This window comes from Cupressus sempervirens, chromosome 2 (assembly GCF_028749045.1).
Source record: "Cupressus sempervirens isolate cs-2001-9-10 chromosome 2, ASM2874904v1, whole genome shotgun sequence".
Classification (NCBI taxonomy): domain Eukaryota; kingdom Viridiplantae; phylum Streptophyta; class Pinopsida; order Cupressales; family Cupressaceae; genus Cupressus; species Cupressus sempervirens.
This window is the reverse complement of record NC_143119.1, coordinates 369757077-369780499: the sequence shown is the minus strand read 5'-3', so window position 1 is coordinate 369780499 and position 23423 is coordinate 369757077. Positions and strand designations below refer to the sequence as shown.

The window sequence follows — 23423 nt, the reverse complement described above, 5'->3', positions numbered from 1 at the left end:
ACTCAACCCCACAGACAACAACAATCTGCAGCTCTGGTGTATAAACTGTACAATCATATTGTTCTTCAAGTTTTTTGTTTTGTTCGTGAAAAGCCAGGAAGAACACAATTTACAGCTATTCCAATTGTGGTAGAAACTAAGGAAAACACAGCTGGGTTCTTGATATATTGTTGCACAACAATTTATAACTTGTGCGCCACAATATTGGGTGAGGAAAAAAAACAGTACGTGGGATGTAATAAACCTGAAGAAATTATGGTTCATGTGTGTTATTAGACCTCGTGGGTTCATCAACAGCCAGCTCCAAAGTCCGCGCTTCATATTTGACAGATGCAGGCTCACAAACTTGTCTGTGCTCGTTATTAGACATGCCCACTTTCTTTTATTCCCCATAAAAATAAGATGTAAATCCCCACAAAGACATAGCAAGAGACATGCCTTTCTCCCTTGTGAACTTCTCCTTGAATATGACAACCGCGAGCAACTCCACCAGAGGAGTTAAACAACTCATCAACACGGCACTCCACAGAGAAGATGTCAAGAAGATCACACAATACACACAGTTGAAAAATAGCTACCAGCAGATCGCACTCCAAACCATAGCCATGTAGTAGTTGAATTTCCCCACATCGGATTCCATGGCTTCCCTCCCAACAGCGGTGAAATCCTTGTTGACAACCATGCCTACTGTACACACAATGCTCACCGACAAAGATGTTGGAATATTAAATGCATATTGATGTTTGTCTCTAGAGTCAAATGCCCACCTACCATCCTTGACAACCTACAAAACAGTCATAAAAAATAAATGTCGTAGGTGAGTTTTGAAATCTGAAAAGAAGGGAGAAATTATTTTGGAAGCATGACAAAAGGAATGTTTTAGATTCATTTGACCAGACAAAAAGAAGTAGAAGAGCAGAGAAAGAAGAAAGGAATTGATCAGCAGATCAGTTGTTGCAGAGACAGAAGGAATTGTTGTCATGCTTGTAGTTGCACATGTTTCTACCTTTCATTCTGTAAGTTCGTAGTTTATTGTTTGATTCAACTTGTGAAGCAATGATTGCTCCAGGCGTTATTGTAGGTAGCCATTAGAGCTGCAAGTTCAAAGTTTTAAGTTGTTTATGAGTTTGAAGTTCTTAGGGTTATTTGAGAGTTTTTCTAGTTGAAGCCGAATGCTCCCAGATTTTGTAATGATTCAATCAAAGTTGAATAGAAAGCAGCGGGCATAGTTGAATCCATTGCCCTTCCCTTAGTTGCTGTATTTAAGAAGATTATTGTTGAGTGTTTCAAGCTATGGGTCTCTAGTTTTAATGGTGAAAATATTCATGTCATAAGTCTGCACTCGATCTTGTCTTTGTTTGAAGTTTTTATTTCTGCAGTTGTTGCCAAGCTTACTCGACACCTTCTTCTATCGAGCTCCACCCTGCAGTGGTGACTGAGCTCACTCAGCATCCATTGGTTTCGAGTTGTTCTTCTTCTACCAAGCTCCACCCTCCTGTGGCTACTGAGTTCACTTGGCATCCACACTACTGAGCTCACTCGGCATCTATTGATGCCAAGTTGTTCTTCATTTTTCGAGCTCACTTGGCACTCTCCTGTCACTCAGTTTATTAAAGTGCCGAGCAAAATTGACACTCGATACAATAGTTTGTACCAAATGAAAATTTTAAAAGTTGTGAATTATATATTTTTTAATATTTCTCACATGGTATCAGAGCATTTTTTTGAGATATTGGACATGGCAATAGATACAGGAAAGATATGGTAGCAGCCACCATCCTTTAATGGGCAAAATTATGATACATGGGCAAAGAAGATGAAAACCATAATGGTTGCAAATGATTTGTGAGAGTTTGTAGTTAATGGGTTCAATGATGTGACAGACCCAACTCAGTATGTTGCCCTCACAAATGCACAAAAGACTCATTTGAAAGAGTCAAAGAGGAAAGATGCAAAGGAATTAGGTTTGATTGAAGCAACAATGACAAAGACAGTATTCTCCAAGATTGCAGTGGCAAATTATGCAAAGGAAGCATGGGATATCTTTGAGATGAACTTCTAGGGGACTGATAAAATCCGTACAGTAAAGCTACAGAATATAAGGAGGGAATTTGAGAACCTTCAGATGAAGGAAAATGAATCAGTTGCATAATTCAGTGCAAGGACCTCCAATGTGATTAATCAACTAAAGTCAAATGGAGAAGACTATCAAAAACAGAGGATAGTGAAAAAGATATTGAGGATTTTACCTCATAAATATGACAATTTGGTCATGACCATAGAAGAAGCAAAAGACCTCACTATTTTGACAATGGATGAGTTGATGGGTACTCTTGAAACCTATGAGCATAGAATCAATAGATCTACATCTTCTTGTTCCTAAGAGCAAGCATTCAAAGCTCAGTCAAATCAAAGAGGAAGGGGGAGAGGAAGAAATGGTTTAGGTAGAAACTCCAGAGGTAGAGGCTAAGGTAATGCAGGACAAAGAAATGCTGCAACAGAAAGCTTAGGAAGAGTAGATGGAGTAAGTAGCTCACAAAATACTTCAAGAAGGAGGTAAGAAAAATTACAACTCAAATAGGAGTAATGTAGAATGCTACTACTATCATAAATATGGGCATTATGCAAGTGAATACTGGAAGAAGCAAAATGATCAATTAGGACAAGCAAATGTGGCTGATGTGAACATGGGAAGGGGAAACAATGCCACTACCTTCATCATGTTTAATGTTGGCAAAGAAGGAAGCCTTGAGGTTTGGTACCTCAATAGTGGATGTAGCAACCACATGAGTGATAATGAAACCTTGTTTTCATTCATTCACAAGAGTTTCAAATTTGAGATTAAAATGGGTAATAATGGAACTGTAACGCCCCGCTCCGGAACCCAAGAGAATTAAACCTATCATGTTACAATGTTTACTCAACTATTTTTATTTTTTTTAAAGTTTAAGCAACATCAAGATAACATTAATGCGGAAGCAATAAGAACATACACAACAAATACACATTTGCAATTACAGATACAGTTTCAATTCCTCAAGGATTCCTTTACGTTGAGTCATATTTAATAATTTTTAAATTAATTAGTTTAAGTTCCAAGTACAATGTCTCAACATCATAAAGAAATAACAAATACATAATCACATAAGCAAATGAATAAGTATAAACAATACAATGAAAGTACATCCAATTAATAACATCCACTGCACATGTCGCAGGGTATGTGAGAATAGATTCCATACATCAGAATACATGATAACATATATACATCATCTGAAAAGAAGTATCTGAGATAAGAAATAAGAATGATAAAGGTACATCTTCTGCAACGAACATCCAACAACAGGCAATGTGAGCGGAACCCAAATGGTAAGAAGGAACTACCTCCCGACCGCGTGGTTACCTAGTCAGGCTTCCACTCCCACCGTATAGGGAAGATAATGAACGATCCACATACGGCTATCAAACATAAAACATTCCTAGGAAAAGTACCCCTAATAGCCAAAACTACCTCAAAGGTAACACATGCTACTCAAGAAGATAAAATAATCCAAAAGTAAGAACACTCAATCCAATACCGACACCACATAACCAAACATTATACACAAACCAAGTATAAACCAAATACCAAGGTCATAAGACAAAGTCAAAAAAAGATAATCACCTTAAATCAAAAGCCACACGTCAAAAGTACAACATCATGAATCACCAATCATCATCAATGAAAGTAAATAACTATAATAAACACATCTGACAATAGATACACCACGAACAATAAGTACACCACCAGAGGTACACAAATCTACAGAGGAGACTCAGGCTACATATTAGGGAGTGTCATCACATGGCTGCTTGAGTTACCCTGGAATGATCTCTAAATAGACCCCGGACCCTCAAGCGTTGAGTTACCCTGGACTGGTTACTTTGAACCCCGGACCCTCAACATCACACATATGGAAACTAGAAAGCCCTCTCAAGAAGACGAGGCACTCATCTCATTCCCATCCTTAGTCTATACAAGCACTCAAGGCATGGGTAGATCAAAAATCTCTAACTTATATTTTTAGTGGGTTTTCCCCCCAAAAGTTTTAATTACTAGATTATCACTTATTACATAACTTGCATTAGGTTACCCTGGCACTGACCACTTTGGGTCCTGGATCCCTATGCAAGCCACTCCCAAGTCACGTACCTAGACAACCTCTCCTAAGCATATAAAAACACAGTTGTGCCCCATACCACAACACCTATAAAGATCAAACTCAGTTCCTTAACAGGCAACCTAATAACAAGATGGTTCTCCCACCCAAGTACACATAATTTCTCCACAAGATAAACCTCATAGATATAATCTCGAATATGAATCACCAAACACATCACAACATCTAGTCTCATAAATAGTATCCAAGAAATCTCACAAAAACCTCTGGTGTTCATCCTAGACTAGTCAACACCTAATTGACTCCAAAATCCAAAGGCATAAACATCACATAGAAAACAAGACAATCTCACAGTTGGGTTTGATTTGAAAATACAAAGTTGAGTTAAACAATAAAGTTTCTAGTTCATGTTTGTAGTGCAAGCTTCAAGTAGATAGGATTCATCGTTTACCCCTGTAATTTAACCCATTCTTATATTCCTATAAATTGCACAATTATCTCTATTCATTTTTAAGTCAATTCTTTCAAAATTATCAAAGGTAATTATTTGTTATTAATTGATACTTATTGATCTTAGAATAAGAAGCTTATAATTTTATAAAACTCAATATTAATAAAATTATATAAGCTTAGAACTTAATTGAACGTCGTTCATCATTAATTAATCTTAATTAAATCATATTTAATTAAATTAATTAATAATTACATAACATATTCATATTAATATACAGTTTATGATTCTAATTTATTTTAATAATAGTTTAATTAAGTATTCTAATTAAATATTATCAAAACTTAGTAATCTTTTCTCTTATCTTCCAAATACATAATAATATAAATTAATTAAAATTTTTAATTAATCATTATTAAGTTCCTTAAGTATTTATTTTATTAATTATTATTTAGACAATAATAATAATAAACAACGCTATAATTATCATCTAGCATTTATTATTTAACACTTAATAACTTTAAAAAATTTAATAATTTTGATATATATTAAATAACATTCATATTTATTAAATCACATATATTTTATAATGTAAATTTATTACAATTTAAATTAAATAAATTTTAAAATGTATTAAATTTTATTAAAAAAAAATGAAACATATATTATTTAGGCGTATTTAAAGGTCCGACGGCCTGGTACCTGCGACAGCAGCAGGTACCCTGCTGCATGCAGCAGTAGTACAACTGCTGCCTGCGGCAGAAGAGGTACCGGCTGCCATGGCTTATTAAAGCCGGCAACAGGTACGGGGGGGGGGGGGGGGGGGGGGGGGCGTAATATCCCCACCCTGCATTATATTATTTAAAAAAAAAACAAAACAAAACAAAACCCAACAATATATTTCGCCCATTATTAATTTTTTTAATTTTTTTTTAAACAATTTTAATTTATTTATATTAACTCCATAGTTAATAAAAATAATCAACAATTTTTTTTATTATATATATATATATATATAAACAATAAATAATTTTTTTTACATTTTTTTTTAATTTATATTATATATATATATATATATATATATATATATATATATATATATATATATATATATATATATATATATATATATATAATATAAATAGTTTCCATCTAAATCTAATAGGAGGAATATGGCAATGATCAAAATTTTTCTTTCTAAATTAGAATTTACCTTTCTTTCAAACCCTACGTGATTTAAATTAATTTTCTCTATGATTTTCTTCATAAATATGAATAATGAAAGACTAATTTCAATCAATCAGATTTGGACAACAATCAAGACGACAAATAGAATTTCAACCACCTAAACAAACACGGAGCACACAGATATATTTTCCAAATTGAAAATGCATTCACGGGGTTTCAAACCCTACCTTGTATTGATGCTAAACTTTGACAATAAGATGAAAATTCCTACACAAAATTCTTCAAGCCACGAGAAATTCCTTTCTTTCGCTAACCCTCTGAGTTGCTCTCTAAAACTTGTGTGTGTTCTCAAACTTCTCTCCCAAAAATCTCCCTTGAAAAATGAACCCTCAAATTTGATAAGGAGTTCTCTTCTTACAATCGGGGCACTAATTGTGCGTTTACCCAAGAGGTCTCTTGATCAATCTTGTTAACTCTAAAATCAACCTTTATTTATCTTATCTTTCATATTTTCGTGCACGTTAAATGGATTATTAAATCTCTTTATTTAATTTCCACTCAACTTCTACTTTAATCAATTTATAACGTGTATATCTCATGCGCACTTAATGCGATTAAATATCTTTATTAATTTCACATGGTTAATATTTTCAATTAATTTCTTTTATTTCCAACTCATGCATGAATCATGCGAACTATAATCTTTATCATAATTAAATATCTTTTCACTTTTAATTTCATTTTTAGAAACTCAATTGATAAAAATATTTATTAACTTAAATAACAATAATATTTAGCATTTATTTAAAAATGCACTCTAAATATATTATTATTAAATTAAATAAATATAATCACGTTCTAAATTTAAACTTTAACTTTTATCTCCAATATTTAATTCTCTCTCATTTAATTAATTGTTTCATGCACAATTAATTCCTTTTTAAATTAAAATATTCTTTTATTTTTCCTTCATGCACTTTAAGTGAATTGTTAAATTTCTTTATTTAACTTTCCACTTTACTTTACTTTAATAGATTTATAACTTTAATCTCATGCGCACTTAATAAAATATCTTAATCAAGTTCACATATTTTATCTTTTAAATTAATCTCTTATATTTAAAACTCATTCATGCGAACTTAAATCTTTTCCATAAATTAATATCTTTTTCTTTTTTAATATATTTTGAACGTTTAATTTGATAAATATCTATTAACTTAAACAACAATAATATTTAGCATTTATTTAAAAATGAACTCTAAACATATTATTATTAAATTAAATAAATATTATCATGTTCTAAATTTAATCTTAAAACTTTTATCTTTCAATTCAATTCTTTATATTTAATTAATTTCTCAATTAATTAAATATAATTAAATATTCAAAAAGTCATAATAATTCTTCATTAAATTAAATTATTAATTTAATCTATTAATTAGACTTAATTAATAGAAAGTACATCAAAGACTCACAAAACAATATGCGCATAAAATACTCACGAGTTTAAAAAGGGTAGACAGTCTGTTACGAGTCCTCCTTGCAGGACAAGTATTATAGGCTTATGGCTAGGACTGGACCTGATCATTATCTTCCCATTCTCACCATTTGAATTATTGTAATAGGGCATGCTCATCCTGGCAATTCAGGGAATTCGATGTCCGGTACCTGCATCTTGCATAAAAGACGAGCATGTACATGTATATAATATATCTAAACTAAACAGACAATGGCGGGGAGTGGTTCATCGTGTAGATCCCGACTAGCAGGTGACTACGACTCCCTCCCCTAACCACATCAAACACATCAGACAGAAAGATAAATTAAACACGCACGCCATACACATGCAAGTATGGCGTAAGTATAAAAATCACAAATCTAATATCAAATACGTACATATAATAATGTATCTCTATCAATACAACATAATCATCATTAAAGACATCATGTTAACATTTTTATGAAAGAAACCACATTTACTAACTAGGATCATCAAATATCATTAACAACACATTAATAAAATCAACTAAGCAATAATAACTGATACATTTGTAATCAAAATCATGAAATAATATCATAGTATTGTAAATCTAATATCTCTAAAACTAACCAATGCATAAAATCAACCTAAAGAAAATTGACAATGATAACAGAAATGCAAACTAGGGGTAGGCACTACATCCACCCCCCCTAGAATTAGGCTTACTCCTGGAAGCCCATTACAAAGAAACATGAATCAAACTCAGAAAATTCAAAACTAAGGTCCACGATCGGGGCAATTGGTCACTCTATGACCATATTGTCCACAAAAGTAGCAATCTCCACTAAAGCCTCCCTGAGCTCCAGGTGCACGCGACTGATCAAAACTACCAACACTAGCATCCTCACTGAGAGCCCGAGGAACTTGAAATAACCTATTGCGCATACTACGCTTCCAGTTGCGATAGTTCCCTGACTGTGAACCACCACTGTTACCATGGAAGAAATTTCTTCCTGGCTTCTCCTGATTACCTCTAGAGAAGTTAGAATAATTTCTACAACTTCCAGCCCCCTGAGACTGGTTAACCCTCAATGCTCCTGAATAAAGTGTCCCTCTAGCCTGGACACCTAGTAGGCCACCTTGGCCTGAAGTCACACTCCTCTCAACCAAAGTAGCTCGCAATATTGCATCCTTAATGGTTTTAGGTTGGAAAACCTTAACACCCCCAATGATGTTAGCATTAAGTCCTCTAATGAAATGTTGGACCATCAATGGTGAACTATCACTAACTGCTGCATAAGACATAAGCTCGAAGAAATTATGCTCATACTCCACCACAGTCTTGGTAGCCTGTCTCAAGTCATGAAACTCATCTACCCTCTGAAGTTGCCACTACTCTGATAGAAATTGCTCATGGAAGTGTTCGAGGAACAACTCCCATGTGATAGTTTGCATACTTATCCCAAGTTTCCTTTCCTCCATATTCCACCAAATCGCTGCAAAGTTCTCTAAGTGGGTGATGGCATATCTTGCTTTGACATTGGAGTCAAAGTCTTGCATGGAAACACATCTATCTAGAGAAATCAACCAATTCTCAACATCATATCTAGTACCTTCTCCATTGAAAGGTTTGATCTTGACCTGTAATAGGTCCTTCATCTGGATGGACTGGCTAGACCGCCTACTGCTCTCTAGGTTCCTCCCTCTAGGACTCATAGACCTATCTCTATCTCCATGCTCTGAATTATGAGCTCTATCCTACAAAGGTAGTCGTGCTAGGATCTCCTTGACCAAGTTTCTAGTAACCGGTCCTTCTGTCTCAGCATCTTGCTTAACACTAGCATCCTCTCTAGCCTCTTCCTGAATAGGGTCTCCTGAATGGACCAAGGAAGGAATACGGTAACTAACTCTCCCATGACTTCTACCACATCTTGAGCTACGACCCCTAGCAATGGATCTATAACCAAGAGTCATCTCTCCTACAACACCCAAACAAAACAACGACATCTAAGAATCCATCATAACCATAGGGTCATAACATACTGACATAAAGCAATAATCCAAAAAGTTTTATAAGTTTTCTAGTTCCATGTTTAGAATCTGTCTCATTTCAAAGTTTGTTGTTCAATAGCTTGGTTTCAAGTTTGATGTCAATATAAGTTTGTCGTTTAAATACGTTGCAAGTTTACTAATTGCTCAAGTGATGGCGCACATAATGCCCAGAGTTCCCAATGTTGAAACTCAGGCTCTGATACCAGATGTAATGCCCCACTCAGGAACGCAAGAAAATTAAACTTAACATGTTACAATGTTTACTGAACTATTTTTTTTTTTTAAAGTTTAAACAACATCAAGATAACATTAATGCGGAAGCAATAAGAACATACACAACAAATACACATTTGCAATTACAGATATAGTTTCAATTCCTCAAGGATTCCTTTATGTTGAGTCACACTTAATAATTTTTAAATTAATTAGTTTAAGTTCCAAGTACAATGTCTCAAGATCATAAAGAAATAACAGATACATAATCACATAAGCAAATGCATAAGTATAAACAATACAATGAAAGTACATCCAATTAATAACATCCATTGCACATATCGCAGGGTATGTGAGAATAGATTTCATAATTCAAAATACATGATAACATATATACATCATCTGAAAAGAAGTCTCTAAGATAAGAAATAAGAATGATAAAGGTACATCTTCTGCAACGAACATCCAACAGCTGGCAATGTGAGGGGAACCCAAATGGTAAGAAGGCACTACCTCCCGACCGCGTGGTTACCTAGTCAGGCTTCCACTCCCACTGTGCAGGGAAGATAATGAACGATCCACATACAGCTATCAAACATAAAACATTCCTAGGCAAAGTACCCCTAATAGCCAAAACTACCTCAAAGGTAACACATGCTACTCAAGAAGATAAAATAATCCAAAAGTAAGAACACTCAATCCAATACCGACACCACATAACCAAACATCATACACAAACCAAGTATAAACCAAATACCAAGGTCATAAGACAAAGTCAAAAAAAGATAATCACCTTAAATCAAAAGCCACACGTCAAAAGTACAACATTATGAATCACCAATCATCATCAATGAAAGTAAATAACTATAATAAACACATCTGACAATAGATACACCACCAACAATAAGTACACCACCAGAGGTACACAAATCTATAGAGGAGACTCAGGCTACATACTAGGGAGTGTCATCACATGGCTGCTTGAGTTACCCTAGACTGATCTCTAAATAGACCCCGGACCCTCAAGCGTTGAGTTACCCTGGACTGGTTACTCTGAACCTCGGACCCTCAACATCACACATATGGAAACTAGAAAGCCCTCTCAAGAAGACGAGGCACTCATCTCATTCCCATCTTTAGTCTATACAAGCACTCAAGGCATGGGTAGATCAAAAATCTCTAACTTATCTTTTTAGTGTGTTTTCTCCCCAAAAGTTTTAATTACTAGATTATCACTTATTACATAACTTGCATTAGGTTACCCTGGCATTGACCACTTTGGGTCCCGGATCCCTATGCAAGCCACTCCCAAGTCACGTACCTAGACAACCTCTCCTAAGCACATAAAAACACAGTTGTGTCCCATAACACAACACCCATAAAGATCAAACTCGGTTCCTTAACAGGCAACCTAATAACAAGATGGTTCTCCCACCCAAGTACACATAATTTCTCCACAAGATAAACCTTATAGATATAATCTCCAATATGAATCACAAAACACATCGCAACATCTAGTCCCATAAATAGTATCCAAGAAATCTCACAAAAACCTCTGGTGTTCATCCTAGACTAGTCAACACCTAATTGACTCCAAAATCCAAAGGCATAAACATCACATAGAAAACAAGACAATCTCACAGTTGGGTTTGATTTGAAAATACAAAGTTGAGTTAAACAATAAAGTTTCTAGTTCATGTTTGTAGTGCAAGCTTCAAGTAGATAAGATTCATCGTTTACCTCTGTAATTTAACCCATTCTTATATTCCTATAAATTGCACAATTATCTCTATTCATTTTTAAGTCAATTCTTTCAAAATTATCAAAGGTAATTATTTGTTATTAATTAATACTTATTGATCTTAGAATAAGAAGCTTATAATTTTGTAAAACTCAATATTATTAAAATTATATAAGCTTAGAACTTAATTGAATGTCCTTCATCATTAATTAATCTTAATTAAATCATATTTAATTAAATTAATTAATAATTACATAACATATTCATATTAATATATAGTTTATGATCCTAATTTATTTTAATAATAGTTTAATTAAGTATTCTAATTAAATATTATCAAAACTTAGTAATCTTTTCTCTTATCTTCCAAATACATAATAATATAAATTAATTAAAATTTTTAATTAATCATTATTAAATTCCTTATGTATTTATTTTATTAATTATTATTTAGACAATAATAATAATAAACAACACTATAATTATCATCTAGCATTTATTATTTAACACTTAATAAACTTAATAACTTTAAAACATTTAATAATTTTGATATATATTAAATAACATTCATATTTATTAAATCACATATATTTTATAATGTAAATTTATTACAATTTAAATTAAATAAATTTTAAAATCTATTAAATTTTATTAAAGCAAAATGAAACATATATTATTTAGGCGTATTTAAAGGCCCGCCGGCCTGGTACCTGCGACAGCAGGTACCCTGCTGCATGCAACAGCAGTACAACTGCTGCCTGCGGCAGCAGAGGTACCGGATGCAATGGCTTATTAAAGCCAGCAACAGGTACGGGGTGGGGGGTAATATCCCCACCCTGCATTATATTATATTTTAAATTTTTTTTCTTTTAAAAAAACCAAAACAAAACCCAACAATATATTTCACCCATTATTAATTTTTTTAATTTTTTTTAAACAATTTCAATTTATTTATATTAATGCCATAGTTAATAAAAATAATCAACAAAAACTTTTATAATATATATATATATATATATATATATATATATATAATAATAATAATAATAATAATATAAATAGTTGCCATCTAAATCTGATAGGACGAATATGGCAATGATCAAAAATTTTCTTTCTAAATTAGAATTTACCTTTCTTTCAAACCCTACGTGATTTAAATTAATTTTCTCTACGATTTTCTTCATAAATATGAATAATGAAAGACTAATTTCAATCAATCAGATTTGGACAACAATCAAGACGACAAACAGACTTTCAACCACCCAAACAAACACGAAGCACACAGATATATTTTCCAAATTGAAAATGTATTCACGGAGTTTCAAACCCTACCTCGTATTGATGCTAAACTTTGACAATAAGATGAAAATTCCTACACAAAATCCTTCAAGCCACGAGAAATTCCTTTCTTTTGCAAACCCTCTGAGTTGCTCTCCAAAACCTGTGTGTGTTCTCAAACTTCTCTCCCAAAAATCTCCCTTGAAAAATGAACCCTCAAATTTGATAAGGAGTTCTCTTCCTACAATTGGGGCACTAATTGTGCGTTTACCCAAGAGGTCTCTTGATCAATCTTGTTAACTCTAAAATAAACCTTTATTTATCTTGTCTTTCATATTTTCATGCACGTTAAATGAATTATTAAATCTCTTTATTTAATTTCCACTCAACTTCTATTTTAATCAATTTATAACTTATAAATCTCATGCGCACTTAATGCGATTAAATATCTTTATTAATTTCACATGTTTAATCTTTTCAATTAATTTCTTTTATTTCCAACTCATGCATAAATCATGCAAACTATAATCTTTATCATAATTAAATATCTTTTCACTTTTAATTTCATTTTTAGAAACTTAATTGATAAAAATATTTATTAACTTAAATAACAATAATATTTAGCATTTATTTAAAAATACACTCTCAATATATTATTATTAAATTAAATAAATATAATCACGTTCTAAATTTAAACTTTAACTTTTATCTCCAATATTTAATTCTCTCTCATTTAATTAATTCATTCGTGCACAATTAATTTCTTTTTTAAATTAAAATATTCTTTTATTATTCCTTCATGCACTTTAAGTGAATTGTTAAATTACTTTATTTAACTTTCCACTTTACTTTAATAAATTTATAACTTTAATCTCATGCGCACTTAATAAAATATCTTAATCAAATTCACATATTTTATCTTTTAAATTAATCTCTTATATTTAAAACTCATTCATGCGAACTTAAATCTTTTCCATAAATTAATATCTTTTTCCTTTTCAATATATTTGTAACGTTTAATTTGATAAATATTTATTAACTTAAATAACAATAATATTTAGCATTTATTTAAAAATGAACTCTAAATATATTATTATTAAATTAAATAAATATTATCATGTTCTAAATTTAATTTTAAAACTTTTATCTTCCAATTCAATTATTTATATTTAATTAATTTCTCAATTAATTAAATATAATTAAATATTCAAAAAGTCATAATAATTCTTCATTAAATTAAATTATTAATTTAATCTATTAATTAGACTTAATTAATAGAAAATACATCGAAGACTCACAAAACAATATACGAATAAAATACTCACGGGTTTAAAAAGGGTAGACAGTCTGTTATAAGTCCTCCTTGCAGGACAAGTATTATAGGCTTATGGCTAGGATTGGACCTGATCATTATCTTCCCATTCTCACCATTTGAGTTATTGTAATAGGGCACGCTTATCTTGGCAATTCAGGGAAGTCGATGTCCGATACCTGCATCTTGCATAAAAGACGAGCATATACATGTATATAATATATCTAAACTAAACAGACAATGGCGGAGAGTGGTTCATCGTGTAGATCTCAACTAGCAGGTGACTACGACTCCCTCCCCTAACCACATCAAACACATCAGACAAAAAAATAAAATAAACATGCACACCATACACATGCAAGTATGGGGTAAGTATAAAAATCACAAATCTAATATCAAATGCGTACATATAATAATGTATCTCTATCAATACAACATAATCATCATTAAAGACATCATGTTAACATTTTTATAAAAGAAACCACATTTACTAACTAGGATCATCAAAATATCATTGACAACACATGAATAAAATCAACTAAGCAATAATAACTGATACATTTGTAATCAAAATCATGAAATAATATCATAGTATTGTAAATCTAATATCTCTAAAACTAACCAATGCATAAAATCAACCTAAAGCAAATTGACAATGATAACTGAAATGCAAACTAGTGGTGGGCACTACAGGAACCTTACCAGTTGTGGGTAAAGGATCTATTATGGTCTGCACCAAGAAGGGTGAGAAGAAGGAAATACAAAATGTATATTTTTTTCCTAGTAAGAAGCACAATTTGATGAGCATTGGTCAGCTCATTCAAAATGGATACAAAGTGCTGATGGAGAATGACATCTGTGTCATTCATGAAAAGGATGGGAGCAAGAACTTACTTGTAGCAGTTCAAATAACAAAGAACAGAATGTTTCCCTTGAAGATAGAGACATATTTTTCATCTCAAGTTGGTGTTGCACCTCCCACACTATCAGCTCTAAGGAGTGTGATTGAAGACCCCTCACAGCTATGGAATCTTAGGTATGGTCGTCTAGGCTATGCTAGTTTGAATTTGTTATCAAATAAAAGAATGGTAGAAGGTTTTCTATGTATAGGAAATTCATGTGACAAGTGTGAGGCTTGTATTTTAGGTAAGCAACATAGGCTTCCCTTTAATTCTAAAAATTTTAGGAGGACTAGATATCCATTAGAGTTAGTGCATACTAACTTAGTCAGTCCTATGCATGTTACTTCCATTGGGGGGAGTACTTATTTCATGACATTTATTGATGATTTCAGTTGTAGGACATGGGTATATTTCTTAAAGAATAAATCTGAAGCATTTGATAAATTTGTAGAATTTAAAACCTAGGCTGAAAGTGAATGTGGACACTATATCAAAGTCCTAACATTAGATAGAAGAAGGGAGTATAGCTCTAATTCTTTTGTAAATTTATGTAGGAAACATGGTATAAAGAAAGAGCTGACAACCAAATATACGCCACAACAGAATAGAGTGGTTGAAAGAAAGAACAAGACCATTGTTGAAATGGCAAGGAGCATGATGAAAGAGAAAGGTCTCTTAACTAAATTTTGGGGAGAGGTTGTGGCAACAGTAGTTTATCTAATTAATAGGTGTCCTATAAAGGCAGTCCATGATAGAATTCCAATGGAAGCATGGTCATGAGGAAGATGGACAGTTGAACACCTAAAGGTGTTTGGATGTGTTGCATATGCACATGTGCCTAAAGAGAAAAGGCACAAATTGGATGGCAAAGGTGTGAAATGCATCTATATAGGGTAAAACTTAGAATTAAAGGCATACAGATTGTATGACCCATTGAACAACAAGATGATTCTCTCAAGAGATGTGAAATTTCTTTAAAATTAGTCTTGGTATGGACAAATTGATGAGTCACTAAGCATTTCAAGTAAAGTGCCAATTATGAGTGAAGAAGATGCTGATGAATAGCTAGAAGAAGGATCAAATAGAAGAAAAGGCAAACAACCTCAGTCATTGTCGAGCTCCTCTAGGCATGACCGAGTGTTAGTGTCAAGTACCAGTGAAGAGAAAACTAGTCGGTAAAGTAGCAGCTGTGAAGATTTTGATCCCACACTCTCCTCCTTGTTACCAAGAAAGACCAAAAGTCTTAGGGAGATATACCAAGATGAAAGGTATGAAGATTATGATGACAGTGTTAATTTTGCATTATTTTTTCATAGTGATCTAATATATTTTGAAGAAGCTATTAAGGAGAAGAAATGTTGTAAGGCCATGGATGAGGAAATAGATGCTATAAAAAGAAATGAGACATGAGAGCTAACTGAATTGCTTTCCAAAAAGCAAGTGATTGGAGTGAAATGGGTCTACAAGACCAAATGCAACGTTGAAGGAAAGAGTGATAGGCATAAGGCAAGGCTGGTAGTCAAGGGCTACAAACAACAATATGGTAGAGAATATGATGAAACATATGCTCCGGTTGCAAGAATGGAAACTGTGCATGTTGTCATAGCAATTGCAGCTCAACACAAATGGAAGCTATTTCAAATGGATGTGAAGTCTACCTTCCTAAATGGTGTATTGAAGGAAGAAGTGTATGTGGAGCAGCCACCTAGTTATGAAGTTGTAGGTGAAGAACACAAAGTGTATAGATTGAACAGAGCTCTTTATGGGCTCTAGAAAGCTCCAAGAGCATGGTATAGTATGATTGACTCATATTTGATGAGCAATGGCTTTAGTAAAAACAATGGTGAGCCTACTCTCTACATCAAGGCATCAAATGAAAATATTTTGATTGTTGTCTTGTATGTGAATGATTTGATTTTTTATGGTAATGATAAGACTCTAATTGGTGAGTTCAAAGAGGCCATGGAAAATGAATTTGAAATGATAGACCTAGGTCTTTTGAAATAATTTCTAGGCATAGAAGTAAAAAAAATGCATGATGAAATCTTTATCTCTCAAAAAAATTATGCAAAACAGATCTTGGAGAGATTCAAAATGTAGAATAGTAAGCTAGCCCCCACACCAACAGCAATAAGTCTAAAGTTGAGCAAGGAAGACTCTAGCAAGAGAATGGATCCAACACTATATAAGAGTATGGTTGTAAGTTTAATGTATTTGACTACAACTCGGCAAGACCTAATGTATGCAGTAAGTCTAATTTTTAGATTTATGGAAACACCAAAGGATTCCCATTGGAAAGCGGTAAAAAGGATCCTAAGGTATGTGAAAGGTACCGAGAGATTTGGAATTTTGTATACTACAAATAAAGATTTCAAGTTGGTTGGTTACATGGATAGTGATTGGGCTGGAAGTATAGAGGATAGGAAGAGCACTTCCGGATACATGTTTCATATGGAATCAGGTGCAATTTCATGGGCATCCAAGAAGCAACCTATTGTTGCTAAATCTACAGCAAAGGCTAAATACATAGCAGCAAATGCAGCAGCATGTCAAGCTATTCGGTAAGAAGGATATTGACTTATTTGAATGAAAGGCAAGAGGATGGAACCATAATTTATTGTGACAACATCTTATCTATTGCATTGTCCAAGAATCCAGTCTTCCATGGGAGAAGAAAACATATAGAGATCAAATATCACTTCATTAGAGAGTTGGTCGAGAATGGAGATATCAAAATAGAATTTTGTAAGTCTGAGCAGCAACTAGCAGACATTTTCACAAAGCCATTAGGCATTGGAAGTTTTGTACACCTAAGAGAGTGTCTTGGTGTAGTTGATCTGGATCAGTAGTGATCCTTGCTTGTTTGGCTCGGGAGAAAGGGGGAGTGTTGAAATATTAAATGCATATTAAAGTTTGTCCCTAGAGCCAAATGCCCACCTACCATCCTTGACGACTTGCACAACAGTCATAAACAATGAATGCGGTAGGTGAGTTTTGAAATCTAAAAAGAGGGGGGAAATGATTTTAGAAGCATGATAAAAGGAATGTTTTAGATTCATTCGACCAGATAGAGAGAAGTAGAAGAGAGTAGAAGAGCAGAGAAAGAAGAAAGGAAGTGATCAGTAGATCAGTTGTTGCAGAGACAGAAGGAATCATTGTCATTCCTGTAGTTGCACGTGTGTCTACCTATCATTCTGTAAGTTTGTAGTTTATTGTTTGATTTGACCTGTGAAGCAGTGATTTCTCCAAGCGTTATTATAGGCAACCATTAGAGCTACAAGTTCAAAGTTTTAAGTTGTTTATGAGATTGAAGTTCTTAGGGTTATTTTAGGGTTTTTTTGGTTGAAGTCGAATGTTCTTAGATTTTGTAATGATTTAATCAAAGTTGAATAGAAAACAACGGGCATACTTGAATCCATTCCTCTTCCCTTATTTGTTGCATTTAAAAAGATTATTGTTGAGTGTTTTAAGCTATGGGTCTCTGGTTTTAATGGTGAAAATATTCACGTCATAAGTTTGCACTCGATCTTGTCTTTGTTTGAAATTTGTATCTTTGCAGTTGTTGCCGAGCTTACTCGACACCTTCTTCTATCGAGCTCCACCCTACAGTGGTGACCAAGCTCACTCGGCATCTATTTGTGCTGAGTTGTTCTTCTACCGAGCTCCACCCTCTTGTGGCTACTGAGTTCACTCGCCATCCACACTACCGAGCTCACTCGGCATCCATTGGTGCCGAGTTGTTCTTCATTTGCCGAGCTCGCTCGGCACTCTCCTGTCAATTGGTTTGTTAAAGTGCCGAGCAAAATTGGCACTCGATATAGTTTGTGCAAAGTAAAAATTTTAAAAGTTGTGAATTATATATTTTTTTAATATTTCTCACAGAAAACACGACAAGCTGCATCTCCATAACAAGAGTTTATGTAATCCTCCGCGTGGTCTTCTTGTAGGCCCCGTTTGGTTGCTGGAAGATGAGGGCCAAAACCGGGTTATCAAAGGCAAAACCAGGTTTTGCAAAAAAACTTTGGTGTTTGGTTGGTTAAAATTATAACCTGGTTTTCAATTTCATCTTCCAATTTTGGTCAAAAATTGGAAGAAGTTTCTTCCAACAAAAAGGTGGAATTCGAAATTAAAACCAGGTTTTGAAATTTATGACAGTTTTTTTAATAATATTGTGGGGTCCATAGTATATTCATCTTCCGTGTCAACCAAATGGACCATTGGCTTTCCAAACCACAAAACCAGGTTTTTGAAAACCTGGTTATAAGATAACTTGGTTATGTCAAAAAATCATCTTCCCCAACCAAACGGGGCCGTAGAGAAGCTCAATCAAGGGAAGAATGACTCCATAGAGAGCAGCTGCGGCTCCTGCAGTGCGAAACCCATGCCAATATCGTCGAGATGTGACTCCCTTTGGCCTGTCACCGTTGGTGTTGAAGGCCAACATAGCTGATCCCATGGTGAGAAAAATAATGGCGTTGATTGAATAGGCAGTAAACTTCTGCTTGGTAAGGAAGAATGCAAAGAGGGCTTTGAAGGCAAGTTGAGGGGCAATTATGAGAGAGGAGGTGGAGAGGGGGAGGTAAGAGGGACCCAATGAATACAAGAAATTATCAAGCTCGGTGAGGAGGCCGATTACAACAGATGTAAGGCAAAGCTTGGGAGTTTCATGGGTGCTTTCACTTTCAGAAGGCTATTTTGTGTGGGAAGAAAGCCAAATTGGGAGAATGAGAAGAGGACAGGCTGCAGTCTGAAGCCATGCAGCGAACCATATGCAATTGCCGCTATGCAAGAAATAGAAGCGGATTAACTAGTTACCAACGGCTCCTCCAATGAACAGAGCCACGCAGTTGAGGATGAGGAGGAGCCATTGCCCTAAGCTTTTCTTGTTTGACTCAATTCGTCACATTTTATAACTTACTCTATCATTTTATTTTATCTTCGCCTTCGAGCTTATAAACAAAAATGGTGCATCGAGGTTTTGGTTTTGGCGATCAAGGGCAATTTTTTTGGGATAAAATATAAGATCTGATCCCACGTCGCAGATTTGATTGCGATAATGGTTAATTTGCATACGGGTGCCAGCTTCCATTTCATTTTGGGCCCGCCTTAATCGAACAACTCGACTCGACTTAGACCTTTTAGGATCCTTTTTTATTTTGATTTTTCGTTTCACATTGTTTATCACTCCACAATTTGTTTATTACTTTCGTTTAATGTTTGGGACTTAGTTTTTAATGGTAAAATTGACATCGTTTATTTTTGTTTCCAATTTAGTTTAATTCTATCTCATTTGAGGTAGCTTAATATAATAACGTATTAACAAGGCTAATTTAATTTATAGTTTATTTTCTTGTCATTTTCCATACATTATTTCTATAATAATTGCACTTTCAATTATATTTACTTTTATTTATCTACTTTTCACAATGAGATTATCTAGTCAATTATTACAATATATATCTCTATTTCTAATGTTAATTTCCCTTTGCGCTCCCTTTAATGGGATGACTTGACTTGCCTTAACCCATAAATGAGTCTTATTTTACTTTTAATTGCTTAATATGGTAAGAATTTGTTCTGATAATATTTTAATATTTGGAGTTTGATTTCTTGTTTTAACATTAAAATTGATATAGTCATATTATTTTTAATATACTTTTCTTTTTATCTGGATGAATATACATATATAATGATAGAAGTTCATAAGTAATATATTCCTTTGTTTATCTTATGTCATAGCCTAGAGCTTCATTATTCCAATCCAGCAATTCTTCTTTCTATCATTTTTTACACATTGCTAATTCAGTTTTGATATTATCTTACTTGAGGTATCTTAATATAATAACGTATTAACAAGGCTAGTTTATTTCATTCACTAGTACTTGTTTATTCACATGTATTTAAATATATTATTGTCATTTTTCGTATATTTCAATATTTTCTTGTCATTTTCCATACATTTGTAATTATTGCACCTTCAATTATACCTACTTTTAGTTATCTTTTTTCCTCACAATAAGATCATTTAACCAATTACTGCAATTTATCTCTATCTTAGTATTATTTTTTATTCTTCCTTCCTTTGGTCTTAAACCATCACAAATAGCAATATAGATGCTCACTTTGAAGTCACATATGGTAGCAAATGTCCATTTCCTATTGGCCCCACTTTAGTTCACTTTAGTGGGATAAATTTGTTATAAATAGGGAATACTAAGGGGGTGTAAATCATTATTTTACAAACTTTAGCCCAAAAAAAGCTATTATTAATTGCCTTATAACTTGCATATGAAATCAAACTAATATTACTGAACAATAAACATAAGCATGTAATAAGAGAACTCATAACACCATATTTTGTTAACTAGGAAAACCCTGACCAAGAAAAAACCTCAATGGGGATGTTACCTAGAAAATGATCAATAATGAAATGTATCTGCTTAAAGATATTGAATATATTAGGAGCCTATTACAAGTATGTAGTGTCTGAGTTCTTCTTAGAGGACACATGCCTTTTTAGCAGCTTCAACCCTGTTAGGAGTTGCTATGTACAAGTACAAAGTGTGTACAAGAAAAGTCCACTGCTCAAACATGAAATATACAATGTAATTCTTTGATACAAGCACCTCTTTTCTTAATGCTAATATCTTCAATATCTAAACTAACTATTTCTACTCTTTGCAAACCTCACATAACCTTTGATCATACATCATAATTTGCATCATATAAATTTCACATAATCTTCCTAAGAAGTACTCTTTACTTTGCAGTTACAAACTTTCCTATGTACCTTTGCAATTCTCAAAATATTATCTAGTCGGCCTTCAAGGTTTCACACACTTGCCAAAATATATTATTACAACTTGTTGTCTTAGTTTTAGCATCTATGATGTCATCCCTATATAATTAAGTTATTATTTTGTAAACCAAATAATTCCTTAGTCTGTAATTATCCATTTCCTATCATACTCTATTATGTCTATATACAACCACAACTGGTAAAACTATTATATCTTTTTCCATTTTGACTCGTGCACTTGAACATGTCATTCTGACACTCTATTATGCTTGTACCTTAGCCAAATTTCTAAAATTCTCCCCCTTTGGCATTGATGACAAAATTCTAAAATCTTTCCTTATATCTACTAATGATATTACATAACTCTCCCTTTACATATTTTAGAATATTACATTTCTCCCCATATCATATACCTTAATTCAAAATAATACCTATATACAAGTTTTCTTATCTCTCACCCTTTGACATCAATGACAAAGGTGTCAAAAACATATATACAGTTCAAAATTTGGATCTATACATTTGTGTTATGTAGATAGCCATGTCATAGATTCATTAAAACATGTCTTTAGACTGTTGAAGTTCTTCTTCCATGAATCTCTAACTCCTTCAAATATGCTAAGAAGAGCACATAGTCCATATTATGCAATTTCAACAGCATTTAGGTCTACATAGACAAACTTCTCAAAAGATATATTTTCCTTAAGACATTCCTCAACCTTTCGTTCTATGCTTTCTATCCTCAAAGATATATTTTCTCTGAGAAGTAAAATCATCCCAACAATTCTCTCGTTATTCATCTCAATAGAATTTATTTCATCATAATTCTTTCAAATCATAGCATCAATGTCTTCCATCTTTTGATCAAGCTATTGAAGCTAATTTACTAGTAATTGGAGTTCTTTGTAGCTCTTCATCATTATCTTTAGTGAACTTAAATGATAATGTGTAATTTGTTAAATACAGTGTATTTCCTTCCTATTCACATCTTCTTAACTCCTTGATACATGCATCAAGAGCTCCCAAGTCATTTATGATATTTTGATAAATAATGTCAAACATTTAGATGGATAATTGTTGGCCCATACTTGAATGGTTGTAATATCATATAAACTTATGAATTCTGCATCAAAAGCTTGCACTACAACTTTTGCTTCATCTTGCGGATATGACTCTATCATCTGTATAGCTAAAGTTTTCTGAAGTCTCTTTGTCGCTTCCATTAGAGAGCTTTGTAGACTTTTTACCTTTCCATTCTTCCAAATAATCTTGTTGAGTGATGAGATTAGTTTAGTCTGATCATCATCATTTGACCATGTTAGTGCTACTAATGTAAGGGGTTTCCTAGAAGAACAAGGCACAATATCATTTTTCTCATCTTCCTCCTTTTTCCTCTTCTCCTTTGTCTCATCTTCCTCCTTTTTTGTTCTTTTCTTCTTCTTACTTCTTCTTTATTTCTTCTTCTTCTTCTTTTCTTGCCCTCTCCTAATTTCTTCCTTTCTTCCTAAATTTTCTTCTTTTCTTCCTCCATTTTCTTGTGTTCTTCCTCCATTTTCTTTCCATCCTTCTCAATCTTTTTCTTATTCTCATCATCTTCAAGTTTCTTTTATGCTTCTAATCTCTCTTCCTCTTTCTTACCCTTCTTATCTTTTGGTTCTTTCTTCTTTTTTTCTTTTTCTTCCTCCTTTTTCTTATTTTCTTCTTCCATTTTATTTTTATTTTCTTCTTCTTCATTCTCAAAGCTAGTGTATCTCACCAAATTTCCAACATTAGTGCCATAGACTTTTAATGGATCTTCTATAGTATCTAGAGTGATCCTTGTATTGTCCACTTGCATGGTATTAGTA

At 33.1% G+C, this 23423-nt stretch overlaps 1 pseudogene; it reads right to left on the bottom strand.

The window, feature by feature from the left end:
• Window positions 1-253: 253 nt before the first annotated feature.
• On the bottom strand, window positions 254-22799 carry LOC149572669 (purine permease 3-like; annotated as a pseudogene).
• Between the last annotated feature and the right edge of the window lie 624 nt (window positions 22800-23423).